Below are 16,012 nucleotides of genomic sequence, written 5' to 3' on the forward strand. Positions count from 1 at the left end.
GAGATTGTTAAGATTTATGCTATAAAGCCTCCTAATTAATTATTTACTTTTTAACTATAATTTTTATTATTTTATTTGTAATTTAATTGTTATCCATGGTATGAAAATCAAGGTTATTAATGTAATCTCGAACAATATGTGGTTGACATAGCAGAGAATCGTGTTCAAGTAATAACCTAAAGAGTCTATAGTATATGGATAAAGTTGGGTGCATACAAGAGAATCGTGTTCAAGTAATAACCTAAAGAGTCTATAGTATATGGATAAAGTTGGGTGCTTTATCCTGGTATCACTATTGATACGGCTCACTTTGTAATCGTTACAAATGATTTTATCCAAATCGTTCATGTGGAGATATGTAAGTGGGGGTATCATATACAATGAGTTTGTATAAGACAGAACCAAAAAATATTTAAAATTTCTTTATAAATCTGTTAATTGAGAAGATTAATATTTCACATGATGATCATATGCGACTTAATCTTAATCCTGAGTGAGTTATGAACTTCTGCTTGTGAGAGCTTGTCCTTTAATTTACATGGGTGAAAATGACTCTTTTAGCCGATTCAATATACCTACCATTTTAGGGACATACCTGTAAAGATCGGGCTGACTCGATGACTCTAAAAAGACGGGTAAATTTTTCATCAAAATAAAACAACCAAAACTTAAAACATATCAAACAAAAATAAAGTTTATACAAAGTATTTTAAAACACAACATAACAGTTAAAACACAAGTTAAGGGACGACACAAAAGGGTAGAAGGACGATGGGTGAGGTTTGTCTATGGCACCAGCTCCAGAGTCTGCTCCCGACCTTGACCAGCTTCTTATTTCCTGAAAAAATGGAGAATAAAGAATGAGTACAAGACTCAGTAAGCAGCCTACTTGTAGGCTCTTAATCGTGTCCTTGATATGCTAGGGTACCACACTTTTTGTTTTTCTTGTTCTTGTTCTTGTTCTTGTTGTAAGTTCTTGTTATGTTTCTTAATTCATTCTCCAAGACACTCCCCTTATGATTTACGGTACTAGACATAAACTTGTCAACCTGTGTCTGAGGCTTCATACATTCCAAGCGACACAGTCTTAATACCTACGCTCAAGGCTTCTTACGTTCCAAGCAACGTAGTCTAAGTCATACACATGACGTACCATGGGAGGTCTTAGGAGATTCTTAATTCATGGCTAGGGTAACTTACTCTCTTCTTGCTCCATCGTGGCCATAGGTTCTCCCCATGATATACCATAAAGGTCACGTGATCGATACATGCATGAACATGGCATAGACCATAAAGGTCACGTGATCGATGCATGCATGAACATGGCATAGACCATAAAGGTCGCATAATATAACATCGACCATATAGGTCGCGTGATCGGTGCATACATGAACATGGCATCCTGCAAATCATAACATGGCGTAGGGCATCTCATCTAGGTGAGGGGAATGAGGCCAAACGTGACATCCTGCAAAGCAAACATGGTGCAGGGCATCCCACCTAGAGGAGGAAAAAATCATCCTTAGAAAGCACCGCATGGTGGGAGTTATGAGCCACAATTAGACATGCTTAGAGTAATACCTAGCATTCTTGAATTTTGAGTCTTGTGGACTTTGGTCCCTTATGTTTGAGTGGTACCTAACATTCTTCTTGTCTTGGTGGTTGTATAACTTGTTCTTGGTTCTTAATCTTATAAGTTGCTAAGATTCTTATTTTCTTTAGGCGTAAGTCGTTATATACATTCGTGATCATATGAACCCATCGTAATAACTAGCATGAATTATTCTAGAAGGTCATAAGTTCATAATGGGCTCCTTAGAGGATTCTAGAAGGGTCTTGAATCTTGACATGTTTTCTTTAGGCGTTTCTTTAAGTTCCATCTTGGCTTATATTCCAAACTTGCTCCAACCAACTTGAAATCTTGAGCTTATTCTCATGTCATATAAAATAAACCTTATAGGACATGGTTGGTGATTTGGAGCATATTTAGACCTTGAGCTAGGATATGACTTCTTGTTTCGTTTTCAGGAACTAATCGTTAGAGGTTGTCATGTCATATATCATGTTTTAGTCCTGAAAACACTTTCAAAGTAACCCTTAGTTTTCTCCCCATGAGTGCATAGGTGACATTATCACAAACGTGGCATCCTGCTAGCATATCGTGTTGCAGAGCATCTCATTTAGGTGAGGAAAATAATAAGTCCATCATGACAACCTACTCGTGGTACATATAGCAGGGCATCTCACCTAAAGAGGAATAGGAATCTCGTGGTACACTTCGTGATGGGAGATAATGGTTACTCCGAGCATGGATCCTAGCAACTTGTTAAGCATACCATCTACATTAACCTAGGTGTTTCCTTGTACTCTTGGGGATCCTAGGTTTATGCATAACGTCTTGGGTCAAGGTTGGAACCTAAAGGTTCTTCTTAGGAATAGTCCAACGGAACCTTGTACACTTAGAATCTTATTAGCAACCAAGGATACCTATGGGGGAATCTCTTATTTTATGGGTACCTTGTTAGTCATCCTAGGAGGTAAAGTCATGTGGATCGTGATGTACATTTTTTCCAATATCTTGGTTTCGCTATCTAACGTTTCCCAATGATTCCCAAACTTCATTACCTTATACAACATCATGAGATAAAGATTCATACAACATTTTATAATGTTGGGAGGTCATTTAGGACTTAACCCGTAGGTAGTCTTCCTTATGGGCATTATGGTCATTTTACCCCTAAGTCTTGGTTTTGGTACTTAACGAGTTCCAGTGACTTTCAAACTTCACCACCTCATCAATCATCATACAATAAGATCTACTGTAGAGTTTCATAGTATTTGGAGGTCATCTAGCTCATGAACCGTAGGTAGAGATCCTTAAGGGCATTATGGTCATTTTGCCCCGTTTCTTGGTTTACCTATTTATACTTATCCATTGACCACTAAATTTCACATATAACCTAAACATGCTATAATATGCTCATCATTAAAGTTTTATAGGCATCAGGGCTCATTTAGTGGGTTACTTTAATGTTCCTTAAATCCCAAGCAATTTGGTCGGTTCAGCGCCTTAACTTACGGTTCTTTGAGTTTTTTTTTCATAGATCCTTGTGTAATACTTGGTTTATGGTTCATATGAAAATCCAAGCGATTCCTACAAGTATTTCTTAAGAAAAGTCCAAGGTGGCTACTTACCTCATTGTTGATGTTTAGGACCTCCGTTCTTGAGCTTCCGGTATTTGAATTACTTCACTTTTCCTTCTATAGACTCCTTATTGTGTCTAGTTTTTAGAACCATAAGGTATATCATGAGAACTAGCCTGGAAGGGGGTTAAAATTAAAAAACACCGAGGGAAGACCAAATTTTGGGCTTACTTGGCCGGTTCAACTGAACCGGCCACGTCATCGTCTTCTTCCTCTAGACTGGAAGAAGACACGCGCATCCTTTGCGCCGCCGTCTGGAAGTGGCCTTCCACAGCCCCGATCTCTTTGTTTATCCCCTCGATTTCTTCATGAAACTTAACGATGATATTACAAGGAAGAGCTTGGGATTGATTTCATACCTTTTCGTGGATCATAGCCTAAGGTATTAGCCTATTACAAGGAAGAGCTTGAGATTGATTTCATACATTTTCTTGGATCATAGCCTAAGATATTAGCCTCTAAAGTTCGTCCAAAATTATTTTCCTCACCAGAGCTAAAACAGGGGATTTCTTATCGGGTAGCCGATTCTAGGGGTTTTCAAGGCCCGATTTCTTCATGGAACCTCTTAAATATCCTTTCATCAAGCTATAGGAATTGATTTGGAGGAATGTCTTTGAGTGTGGAACCTTAATTTTCAGAAATCGTTCTCGGTATGCAACTCACTCGAAACGCCGGATTTCCGATATCATGGGTATCTTGTTCTACGACGTTTCAACTCTCAATTCCTTCATATAACTTGTGGGTAATCTTGTTTGGAAACTATTGGAATAAGTTTAAGGAGGAATGGTGGAGAATTGCTCTCAAATTTGGAAGAAACCCGAGAGTAGGAGACCCACAAACTAAACTCTCATAACTTTCGAATGGGTGCTCGACCTTGCTCGAGGCTTATTCCATATTGTTTCCCATACTCCAGACTTTATAGGCGAGCTTAAACCGACATTGAAAGCTCCAGAATCGTCGTGAATTGGCAGTTAGATTTTTTGGAAAATCCGCCCGAAATATCTACTCCAGTCAGAGCCTCACCGACTTTGGTTTTGCATAATGGCCGTTTGATGTGATGATTTGTCCATCTTCTAGATCATATCCAAATTTGGGGAAGATCCAACGGCTGGGATTTGAGTTTCGTGAGATATTTCTCAGATGGTCACTGTAGATGCTCTGTTTCTGATCAGAGGGCCATTTTCGTAATTATACATTCTTCCAGGGGTATTTGGGTCATTTCCCCCTTTCTGAATATTTTAATATTATATTTCCTGAAAAATCCATAATTTTTCTAAAAATCCTTTATCTCATGTTGGTCATTTTTGCTTGAGCATCTCTAAATTCTTTCTAGATAAGCAATTAAAAATCCGGGAAGGTCCTTAATAATTAGTAAAATGACCTTTTTGCCCTTTTCACTTACTTTTACTTTCCAATCTTTTTCCATAGGTCTTAAACACCTTAACATTACTTGTTAGGGTATAAAAATGACTTGCTTGAGATCATCATCCTTCCTTAATCCTTTAATTCCACCCCTTTTGATCATTTGGGTCTTACATGGGCGGCTTATTCTTGTTAGATCTAATTCCTTTCATTTTTGAGTGTTACAATACCATACTTTGAGACAAGTGATTTTGTTGCTTTATTATAGTCATACAAGTCATTTTAAGCGTATGCCTACCATAATATGCCTACGATTTTAAGCGTGTTTAGTTTGGAACAATATTATGTTTGGCGTCCTCTTGAAATTTTCTTAACAAACATGTGGGTAAAGACAAAATATGCTAAAAACAACTCAATTTGATTCCTATTTTTCAATTTGTATTAAATACATAAAAAGTTCCAAATCTAAAACGAAATATCATTGTCTCTCACTAGTTTTCAAATGATATACATAAAAAAAGAAAAGAAAGCAAAGGCTTCATGAGTATGATCAAATCGAGTTTCTTGGCCGCTACAATTTTGATGTTACTATTGTTAGCTCCTACCGTCGATGCTCAATCTAGTGCCGATGTTGTTTTTTCTTTGAAAAGATATGGTAACATAGTGTCTGGTACTGACATCATGAAGGTAAATATATAATATGAACATCAATATTATCACTAGTTGAGCTGATCAATTGTTTGCTATAAGTTTTTGTTAGTTGTGAAATGTAGGCTTTAGCAAATGCATGGAGGGATGCATGCACGTCCAATCGTTCTAGTGCAATTTTTATTCCAAGAGGGATATTTAGAGTAAAGCAAGGGAAGTTTGAAGGACCTTGTAATAGCCCAATTGACTTTCAACTTGGAGGAACATTGCAGGCACTAAAAAGTCTTCCGGGAGATAATTGGATCACTTTTGCACGTGTTGATAGATTGACATTATCAGGTGAAGGAGTTTTTGATGGCCAAGGAAAGGCAGCTTGGAAAAGGAACGATTGCCACAAATGCATAAATTGTGCCCAACTCCTGGTTGTAAGTAATATTCCTTTAGCTTTCCTTCTCAATCTCATGCATCTTGTTGTTTTTGAAAGAGCCTCTTACATGTCTTCTCTAATGTTCTGACATTTACGATTTGGTCAACGTTCTTCATTTTCTAGAGGATAATCTTTAAACAATCCAGGGAAAAAGTAAATTTTTTTTGAGTTTTCAATTTTATTGGGTTCTATTCAAATTTTTAGCATCATTACCGACTCTCACAAAATATTATTTGATTATACAAAATGTTTAGAGTTTGAGGTTCAACTTCATCACCAATTCAACCGTTAAGAGAATAACATCACTTGATAGCAAGAACTTCTATATCAACGTCATCGGCTGCAACAACCTCACATTCCATAATATCAATATAATGGCACCCAAAAACAATCCCAACACTGATGGAATACACATCGGTCGATCAAATAAGATCACAATCACAAAGTCCAAAATTGCAATTGGAGATGATTGCATTTCTCTTGGAGATTGAAGCAAACTAATTGAAGTCACCAATGTGACGTGCGGACCAGGACATGGAATAAGCATCGGAAGTCTTGGAAGATACACTAACGAAGAACCTATTGAAGGTGTCATCGTAAAGAACTGCACGTTAAATAACACCACTAATGGTATCAGGATCAAAACGTGGCCAGCTTCTGCGGCTAGCGGCACCGCCACCAATATGCACTTTTTGGACATTATAATTGTGAGTGTTTGATTAATCCACCACACCTAAATGGTGTGAAAGTTATCTTATTTATAATCAAATAAATTACAAGGATATGGAAATAGTAATAAATGGAAATAACAATAAATGGAAAGATACCTATGACAATAAGGCAAATATTAGATATTTGCCTTATAATAAAATATCAAATATAATATATATGGTAAACTATAATTTATTACTAAATATCCTTAACACCCCACCGCAAGCTGAGCGTCGGATTTGAACAAACGTGAAGCTTGGATCTGAAAAATTCAAAGTGGTTGAGAAACACTTTTCGTGAAGATGTCAACAACCTGGTTCAGAGGAGGCGTAAAGAAACACTTTCTTGGCCATCGAAAATTGCAGAGGGATCGCCGCTCAGCGGCGATGCTGCCTTAGCTTCGACGAGAATATGTCTACCCATAAACAGGGATTGTCGCTTAGCGACGATGCTACCTTGGCTCTGGTGAGAATATGTCTAACCCCAAGAAGTAGAAGGGGAAACCTAGAGCAAGGGACAAAGACAATGTTGAAGCCGGAAGAGTCGCCACATTGGGCGAAGGAGCCAATTTTGGCAAAAAGGGCAGCCGGAAGAGTCGCCACATTGGGGCGAAGGAGCCAATTTTGGCGAGAAGGGCGGTAGCAACTTGGTTGGCGAAGATGCCAGTGCGGCGCCTAGATTCCAAAGGTGAATCTCTGCAAAAGGTCGATAGGCTTATCGAGATTCTGTATATTTCCGAAAGAAATGCTGATGAAGATCCTAAGATTAGGGTTTCTGTGAAGGATGAAGGATAAAGGAAAAATTGAGAAGAGAATGAAAGAGACTATGTTTGGAAAAGGTAAGGTTGTATGTACAGAGTATGGTGAAGGATGATTTGGAGGTCAATAGGGTGGAGCCGAAGAGTAATTAATCGGCTCCGCCTGCGGTAGCCATGAAGACTGCTCCTGCGGCGTCAAAGCCAGCAGGGGTGGTGGAGAAGAACAGTAGAAGATTTCAAAAGCCATTGAAAAGAAAAGATTTGGGGTTGTTAAACCGAAGTGGCTCTGATACCATGTGAATGTTTGATTAATCCACCACACCTAAATGGTGTGAAAGTTATCTTATTTATAATCAAATAAATTACAAGGATATGGAAATAGTAATAAATGGAAATAACAATAAATGGAAAGATATCTATGACAATAAGGCAAATATTAGATATTTTCCTTATAATAAAATATCAAATATAATATATATGGTAAACTATAATTTATTACTAAATATCCTTAACAATAATGGTCAATGTTAGCAACCCTATTCTAATAGACCAAGAGTATTGTCCGTGGAATCAGTGCAATCGGTAGGTATGGATCGCATTCTCGAACCTTTGATTCATTTTTTCATTATAACTTCACAAATAAACCATTTGTTGTCTCATTTTAATTTTCAGATTCCTTAAAAAATTAAGATGAGTATAGTGAGCTTCAAGAACATTAGAGGAAGTTCTGCAACTCTGCTCGCAATCAAACTTATTTGCAGCCGTCACTTACCATGTGACGATGTAAAAGTAAGCAACATTGACCTCACTTACAATGGAATAAAAGGTCCTATTTCCTCCCAATGCACGAATGTGAAACCTATCATTTCATTAAGACAGAACCCCAAGATATGCTCCTCTCCTTATGTTGTCCCATGAATTGTTCATTGCCATAGAACTTCAAAATAATAGACAGCCTTAATTAAAAAAGTAGACGGCCTCTATCCATTTGACTCTCATTCTTTTGAGTTTCTTTTGTTGTACTTTTCGAAATAAATAAGATGGTCGAATGTTTGAAGGAGACTTTGTGTCGTGAACAACCTAATGTTTTTAGTACCTCGACCTTATATAATAAACTGGTTCCAGTCTTATTTTTCGTTCTAGATTTGAATTTGAAATAAGACAATGTAACTGTAACAACCATTATTAAAAAAAACTAATCCATAACTCAAGGAAAGAATCTTTAACCAACAAAAACATCTAACTCCTCTTTCCGTTTACCCTAAACAAATCAATTACCATTAGAAATCTTTTAGACAGAATCGATAAGTTAGATCGAATCTCCTAACTATATCCGTCCCATATGGCACACATCCATCATTATCGTTAAAGAAGAATTGACATTAGAGGTGACTAATCTAGCAAGTCGTGTCCTTAAATCTATCTTTTTCGTCAATCATGTAATTTTCGTTGCAACTTTTGGATATGACTTGAAAAAATTTAGGTTTCAGATTAGAAAATTAAGTGACAAGTATTAATATGTATTTTAGGAATTTACATTTAATATTGAATTATCTACCTATTTATCCCGACCAAGTTTAGTTTTAGGAAAAATGTCGATAGTCCTAGAAAAATTAAATATCAAAAGTAGCTAAATGTTCTAGGAGTTTAATGTACAGGAACTCATCAAAATTGGCCCAAATCCGTGCTAAATAAGGCCAAAAAAACAACATAAATCACAAAAGAGAGAAAATAAAAACAAAACTTGGACTCGATCCATGATGCTATGTTTTGTGTTTTCAAGTCTTAAGATATTTGTTGTTCGTGAGTTTAGCTGGGTCGAGTTGAGATATCTTTGAGGCCTAAGTAAGTTAATTGGATCATAAATTTATTCAACTCAAACAACCCTTATTACATAATTAAATCTTTTTGATTTTTATGGTTAGAATAATATCTTAAAAAAAAAAAAAAGAACTAAGCCATTTGGAAATGGCAAATGGTACCCATGCTAAGATTTGGACCACGATTTCGAATTTGGATTCAGCAACTAGCAACTGATTCCCTTGACGTTCCCCTGCATCTACCATGACATACCTACATTACCAACTTATCTTGAATTGCTTATAAGAGTGAAAACTATCCACACAAACCAACACCATTTTTTGTAGCATGCTTTTTCCTTACTCACATGCCTCCTAAGATGTAATCTCATGCCTAAAATTTGGACCAGGATTTGGAATCCAAATTTGGCATCTGATGGCCCCCACAATTCCTTGCATCTTCAATGATATGGTCACATTAGTTACTTGTTTTAAATTGTTCCTAGGAGTGAAAACTATCTCTAAAAATCACGTTGCCTACTTTTGGTAGTTCAATCATAAGACTCAAAAGTTAAGCGTGTTTAGTTTCGAACAATATTATGTTTGGCTACCTCTGGAAATTGTCTTAACAAACATGTGGGTAAAGCAAAATATGCTAAAAACAACTCATGTTGATCTGTAAGAATAATTTTCCTTCTTAGAAACACTTCATGAGGAGTAAATAATATGGTCATATTGCAAAAGATGTCTGAAAAATGCTGGAGCCATTGGGTGTCAAATTCATACTAAAAAATTTGGTTCAAATCCTGTTCATGGGACATTACACTAATCAGTTTAAGGGGTTCTTTTTTTTTTTTTTTTTTTTTTTTTTTTTTTTTTTTTTTTTTTTTTTTTTTTTTTTTTTCTCGAGATGTAATCCTGTTCATGTCTCCTAAGATGTAATCAGTTTGGAAAAATCTCTCCAGATGTAATTTCATTCTCCAAAGAAAGGGGGAGAGATTGGTCTGTTATGACTGTGAGAATGTTTGCAAATAATATATTTACATATTTAATATTATTAGGATATAATACCTCATCTAAACTATAATATTTAATTAATTTGAACTTGATTCAAATTTCAAATATATTTTTATTTAATGTATCATAATTTAATATTTAATGGTATCATATATAATAAATATATTTTCTTTTTAAATATATTTAATATATTAAATATTAATTTTAAACCTTCAAATTAAATATATTTTCTCAATTTATTTAATATCTAATATATAAATATTAGTTTGACACTTCAAATTAAATTTATTTTCCCCTTTATATTTAATATATCTAATTATTTTAAATATCAATTTGAACACTTCAAATATTCTTTCAAATAAATTGAACCTTTAATGTTGCTATGAGCTAGCAAGAAAACCTTATGGACCTACCGATTATAAGCTCCAGTGATACAAAATTAATTAATTAAACTCTTTAATTAATCAATTTCCATTCATTAACTATAGGTGACTCCACTATAGACCTAGAGTTGCACTCTTATGTACTGTAGGACAAGTTATTTCCATTGATATAATCATTACAAGCAAGTCATCCTTCACGAGTTGTTCATAATTGTAGCTGGGTCAAAAGTCCGTTTTACCCCTGTAATTACATTTTTCAACTTAAGTACCACTGATTCTCTAATAAACAATTTGTTTATGATCCAATCATAAACCAAGTCCCTCTTGGGCCAGAGAGAGGGTGGGGCCCCATTGTTCAAGTCCCGAAATCAATACTTAAGAGAACAACTCATCTAGTTTCCTCATCTGGAAAAGAGTGAATTTCATCTCATGATATTATGTTTCAAACTCCCTGATTGGTCAAGTCCTTAAAATTGTAGGCACATTGAATCGGCCTAAAGAGCCATTCTCACCCATGTAAATTAAAGAACAAGCCCTCACTGGCAGGAGTTCATAACTCACTCAGGATTAAGATCGACTCGCATATGATCATTGTGTGAAATATTAATCTTCTCAATTAACGGATTTATAAAGAGAGATTAAACATTTATTGGTCCAGTCTTATACAAACTCATTGTATAGGGTAGCCCCACTTACATGTCTCCATATGAACGATTTGAATCAAATCATTTGTAACCATTACAAAGTGGGTCGTATCAATAGTGTTACCAAGATAAGGCATCCAACTTTATCCATATACTATAGACTTTTTAGGTTATTACTTGAACACGATCCTCTTGTATGTCAACCAAATACGGTTCAAGATTACATTAATAACCTTGGATTTTCATACCATGGATAACAATTAAATTACAAATAAACTAATAAAAATTATTGTTAAAAACTAAATAATTAATTACGAGGCTTTAGGGCATAAATTCCAACAATTATGACATGTATTAAGTGACAACTATATGTACGTAGTCTAGAAAAACTGATATGAACCAAGAGACATCAATCATACAATATACTTCAATGAAGATATGAAGAGAAGGTTGTCAAAATTATCAAAAGATTTTTCAATTCATGCTACATTGAAGAAGAATGAAGTTTGATTGTTGTAAATTTTGGGTGGGTTGCAATTTAGAGTAATTTAGAGTTATTGTATGATTGATGTCTCTTGGTTCATATCATTCTATGCAACTCTATGTAGTTTAGGTTGCATGTAGAATCATTCAAGCTCGACATGATCAATCTTGCTTGTAGAGTGATTCGAATCTCAATCAAGTGTTCTTGTCTTGAGATATTTGATCAACAAGAATCATTAAAGCTAGACATGATCAATCTTGCTTGTGGAGTGATTCAAATCTCAAACAAAGTGTTCTTGACTTGAGATATTCGATCAACAAGGTAATCCGAATCTTACTCCCCTTGTAGTTGATTCCTTATCATATCATTTGGTATAAGAGCTTCAGGCTCAAGATCGGATATATGTTTCCTTTGCGTTTATTTTCAATTTGTTTTTATCTTTATAGTTTTTAATCGACCCAAAATAAAAAAAATCCAATCTGGGCTCTACTAAAAAAATTTGAGAGGTGAGAATGAGAGCTTCATTTGTGTAAATGAGTGCAAACAGAGTGGCCTAAAATTCCTTGAGTGTATACACGTGAGAGAGTGTTGCGAGGTCGTCTATATTTCCATATCTTTTTTTTTTTTTTGCAGCAAAGTTTCACAAATAGATTCGAGAACGAATCCTCTTGAAGAAGTAGAGAATGATATGAACCGAGAGACATCAATCATACAATATACTTCAATGAAGATGTGAAGAAAATGTTGTCAAAATTATCAAGCAATTCATGCCACATTGAAGAGGAATGAAGTTTGATTGTTATTTAAGACTTTTAATTTACTTTAGGTTACAATTACATAATGGTTAATTATGGCCATTAAGTATGAATGTTACAACTCTTGGAATGTCTTTAATAGTTTCATTTTGAGGCTATATAAAGCCATGTATGTTGTATTTGTAAGTAGACTTGGGAAATATAGAAAGAAGCATTTGTGCTTTTCTTTAGCCAATGGCTAAGTTTCTTTGCAATTCTATGTAGTTTAGATTGCATGTAGAATCATTCAAGCTCGACATGATCAATCTTGCTTGTGGAGTGATTCGAATCTCAAATAAGTGTTTGAGATATTTGATCAACAAGAGTCATTCAAGCTAGACATGATCGATCTTGCTTGTGGAGTGATTCGAATCTCAATCAAGTGTTCTTGCCTTAGGTTGTCAAAATTATCAAAAGATGTTTCAGTTCATGCTACATTGAAGTATATTATATGATTGATGAATCTTGGTTCATATCAAAAACACCTCAAGTCGACAATTCCTCTGTGACTTCTAAGCTCCCGAGAACCCTATCGCCACGATCTGTAGCTTCACGGACCTGAAAAAGAAATGTAAATAGGAATGAGTATAAATATATTCAATAAGCAACATACTTATAGGCTCTTATCGCATCCATGTCAGAGTAGGGAACCACTAGCTTACTCTATAGGCTCTAGAGTTTCACAGTCTTGGTACACACACTTGGGCAGAAGATTTAACCTTCATAGCGGTATCCGACATCTAAGGATGAGGCGCTACGACATATAACTTTGTACCAGGTGAGGAACATGGTGAGTGTCAGCCTGCTTGTCGTCGATGGAGGAGTGCACTGGCAAACCCGTCGCACAGGCCATGAGATCGCCCAAGGTTGGGGCGTGCTACTTTTCGATACAAGCCAGCTCGAAAAGTTATTGATGATGTTAATATAACACATGAAGAAGCAATTTGGATCTTAGGCACTCTTATAACATCAATTATAGTAAATAACTAGCATGTTCATAAGTATTAAAACTCAAGATGTTTGAGTACTAACCTTTTGTAGTTTAAATTCCTTTTTCCTCACGAATCGGTTTCGAACCACCACTAGTGTCTTCTCCACTATTCAACGACCTTAGAACGGGATTGTGAAATCCGGTGAGTGACTAAACTTGGGAGGGATTTAGTATATATGAAGAGAGTTTGTGAGAGTTTTTCTCATGGTTTTTGGAAGGGAGAAGTTCATGTACCTTGATCACTCTATTTATAGAGTTATGTTTGCATGTTGATGCAAATTTGAGATCACCAAATTTTGACACTCAATATTCCACTCAAATGTTTGGGATTATGTGGCAAACATGCAAGTTTGAGTTCACCAAATTTTGACACTCAAAATAATACTCAAATTTGTCTGTGGGTTTATTTGGCAAGCATGCAAGTTTGGTTAAACCAAATTTTGACATCCCAAAATTCCACAAACTCAAACATGGATTCTTCCATTGAGTGAAGCCAACCTTCTTATTTTCTTCATTTTAATTCAACAATTAATTTGAATAATTAATTTCAAATTAAGTAATATTAAATGATTAATAAACCATTTAATTAATATTTAATATTAATTCAAATCCCAATCCCAATCAATTTCGACACATATTTCATTAAAATATTTAAATCTTATTTAAATATCTCAGATTCTCTCTTTTTATTTAATTCATAAATAAAACAAAAAAGGGTTAAATATATCGTATATATGTAGCGCATATTCCCTAATTTGAATTCGAACACTTCGAACCCACTCGTCACACTGTTCTGTGGTTTAGTTCGATATGAGCTAGTAGAGGGACCTAATGGACCTATAGATCATGAGCTCCAACAATCCAAGATTAACCGGTTAAATTCATTAACCTTGTTAACCAACACTCGTTAACTACTAGGACACTCCACTATAGCCTAGTAGTTGCACTCCCCTCACTAAAGATATATTTTTGTCCATTTGATATAACTATGATTAGTAAGTCGATCCTTCACAAGTTGTTCGTAACTAGAGCTGGGTCAATTAACCGTTTTACCCCTGAAGTTACTTCTTGTTTCTTATGTCCCACTGATCCTCTTATGAACAATTGGTTTGTGGTCCAACTAGTAAACCGAATCCCTCTCAGGCCAATGCGAGGGTGAGCCCCTTGTTTAATACCTAGAGTCAGTACCTAAGGGAACTACCTCTCTTCTATCCCTAAAAGTAGGTAGGAGCGAATTTCATCTTGCACCCCACGCCCCAGCCATTCACCTAGTGTTACCCCTGAAATGGGAGACCTATTGAGTCGGCGAACTCGAGTCACTCTCACCCATGCAATTCTAAGGATAATTTTGAATAAACAGGAGTTCATGGTTAGCTCAGGATTAAGATAGAGTTACCTAGGTCATTGAATGAAAAGAAAATCAGTCTCAACAGTAAACAACATTATAAAGTGAGAGTGATTTTCTTCATGGTCCAATCTTATTCAATACTCATTGCGTAGGACGCCTCCACTCACATGTCTCCGCATGTACAATTTAGTGATCACATTGTTATGTCATATACAAAAGTGGGCCGCATCCATAGTGTCCCCAAGATAAGGTACTCAGCCTTATCCCTGTACTATAGATCATTTTGACTATATACTTGAACTTGATCCACTCTTATGTTTCTACATATAGTTCAAGTAATCATACTATAGATAGAGTACTCTTAGTTTATTGGATTTAGATTAACGATAGTAAAATACATATTTATTCAATAACAATCTTTACTGAATAAACATCAATGATAACTTTATTGAAAATAGAATATGTTTTTATTTACAAACTATGAGTTTTAGGACATAAAACCCAACAACCTGCATGATCAACATCCTCCCATAGGAAGAATCTTATGTGCAGGTTAACCTCTAACTACTTGCGTGTTCAATGTTCTACCATAGGATGGACCCACCATGCAGAATAGTCGATCTACCACTGAGTATCACAATCCTAACCAATGTAACACCTCGCTTGATGGTATCGTACAAGAGTGGAAAGGTGAGTGGAAACTAGTTGAACGTCATACCAGCTACTATCGGTTTAGAAATCTTTCTTCTACATCCTGAGGTACTAAGGTGGCCTTCTAGGTCTCAAGGGTGGTTAGGCGGTCTTGGTAGGGACTCAAGTCTCCACTCTCATAATTCCTGACTCCTTGAGTCTTTCATGGTTCAGGGTTGTAGGTTCTCACCGTCTAATCATCCCTCATGATTCCACTTTACGACAACCATGTTTATGCACTCTACGTATATATCAAATTTTGTGTCATGTGCTGACCATGGAACCCTTCACAATCTTTCACGAACTTTTTCCAAATTCTGGTGCATAACATGTGCTATCCAACTAATCCATAGAGATTATATTCTTCTTGAGACCAGAAATATATCTAAACTTCTTTAATGTCCTGATTTCTTACTCGAGTTTGTTTGCAGACATCTCCATTCATTTCAATCATCAAGGTTTTTGTTGTCGGCAAGATACACCTTAAAAAAAAATTCGGATTTGAAATTTTGAACCAATTTCTTACTTAGAGTAGAATGGAATAATGCGCCTAAATCCAAAATCCAAGATTCAATCGAGCTGTCCACAATAAGAATTATTGCAACACGTTACGTTTAGCATGTTTGGAGATTTTTTTCGGTTCTTTGATTTTCATCGTCCTTGTTTGTTTGGGCTCTTTCATTTACTTTTTCCCCTTTGATCAACACTAAGAGCATTGCCTTAAGAATCTCCAATTTTCCGTTTTCAAATACT

General features: G+C 35.6%; 1 pseudogene; it reads left to right on the forward strand.

The window, feature by feature from the left end:
• The first annotated feature begins 5,106 nt into the window (after positions 1–5,106).
• LOC147789896 (exopolygalacturonase-like) lies at positions 5,107–8,027 on the forward strand (annotated as a pseudogene).
• Positions 8,028–16,012: the final 7,985 nt, after the last annotated feature.

This window comes from Cucurbita pepo, chromosome 12, assembly GCF_057944985.1.
Source record: "Cucurbita pepo subsp. pepo isolate OVF chromosome 12, ASM5794498v1, whole genome shotgun sequence".
Lineage (NCBI taxonomy): Eukaryota > Viridiplantae > Streptophyta > Magnoliopsida > Cucurbitales > Cucurbitaceae > Cucurbita > Cucurbita pepo.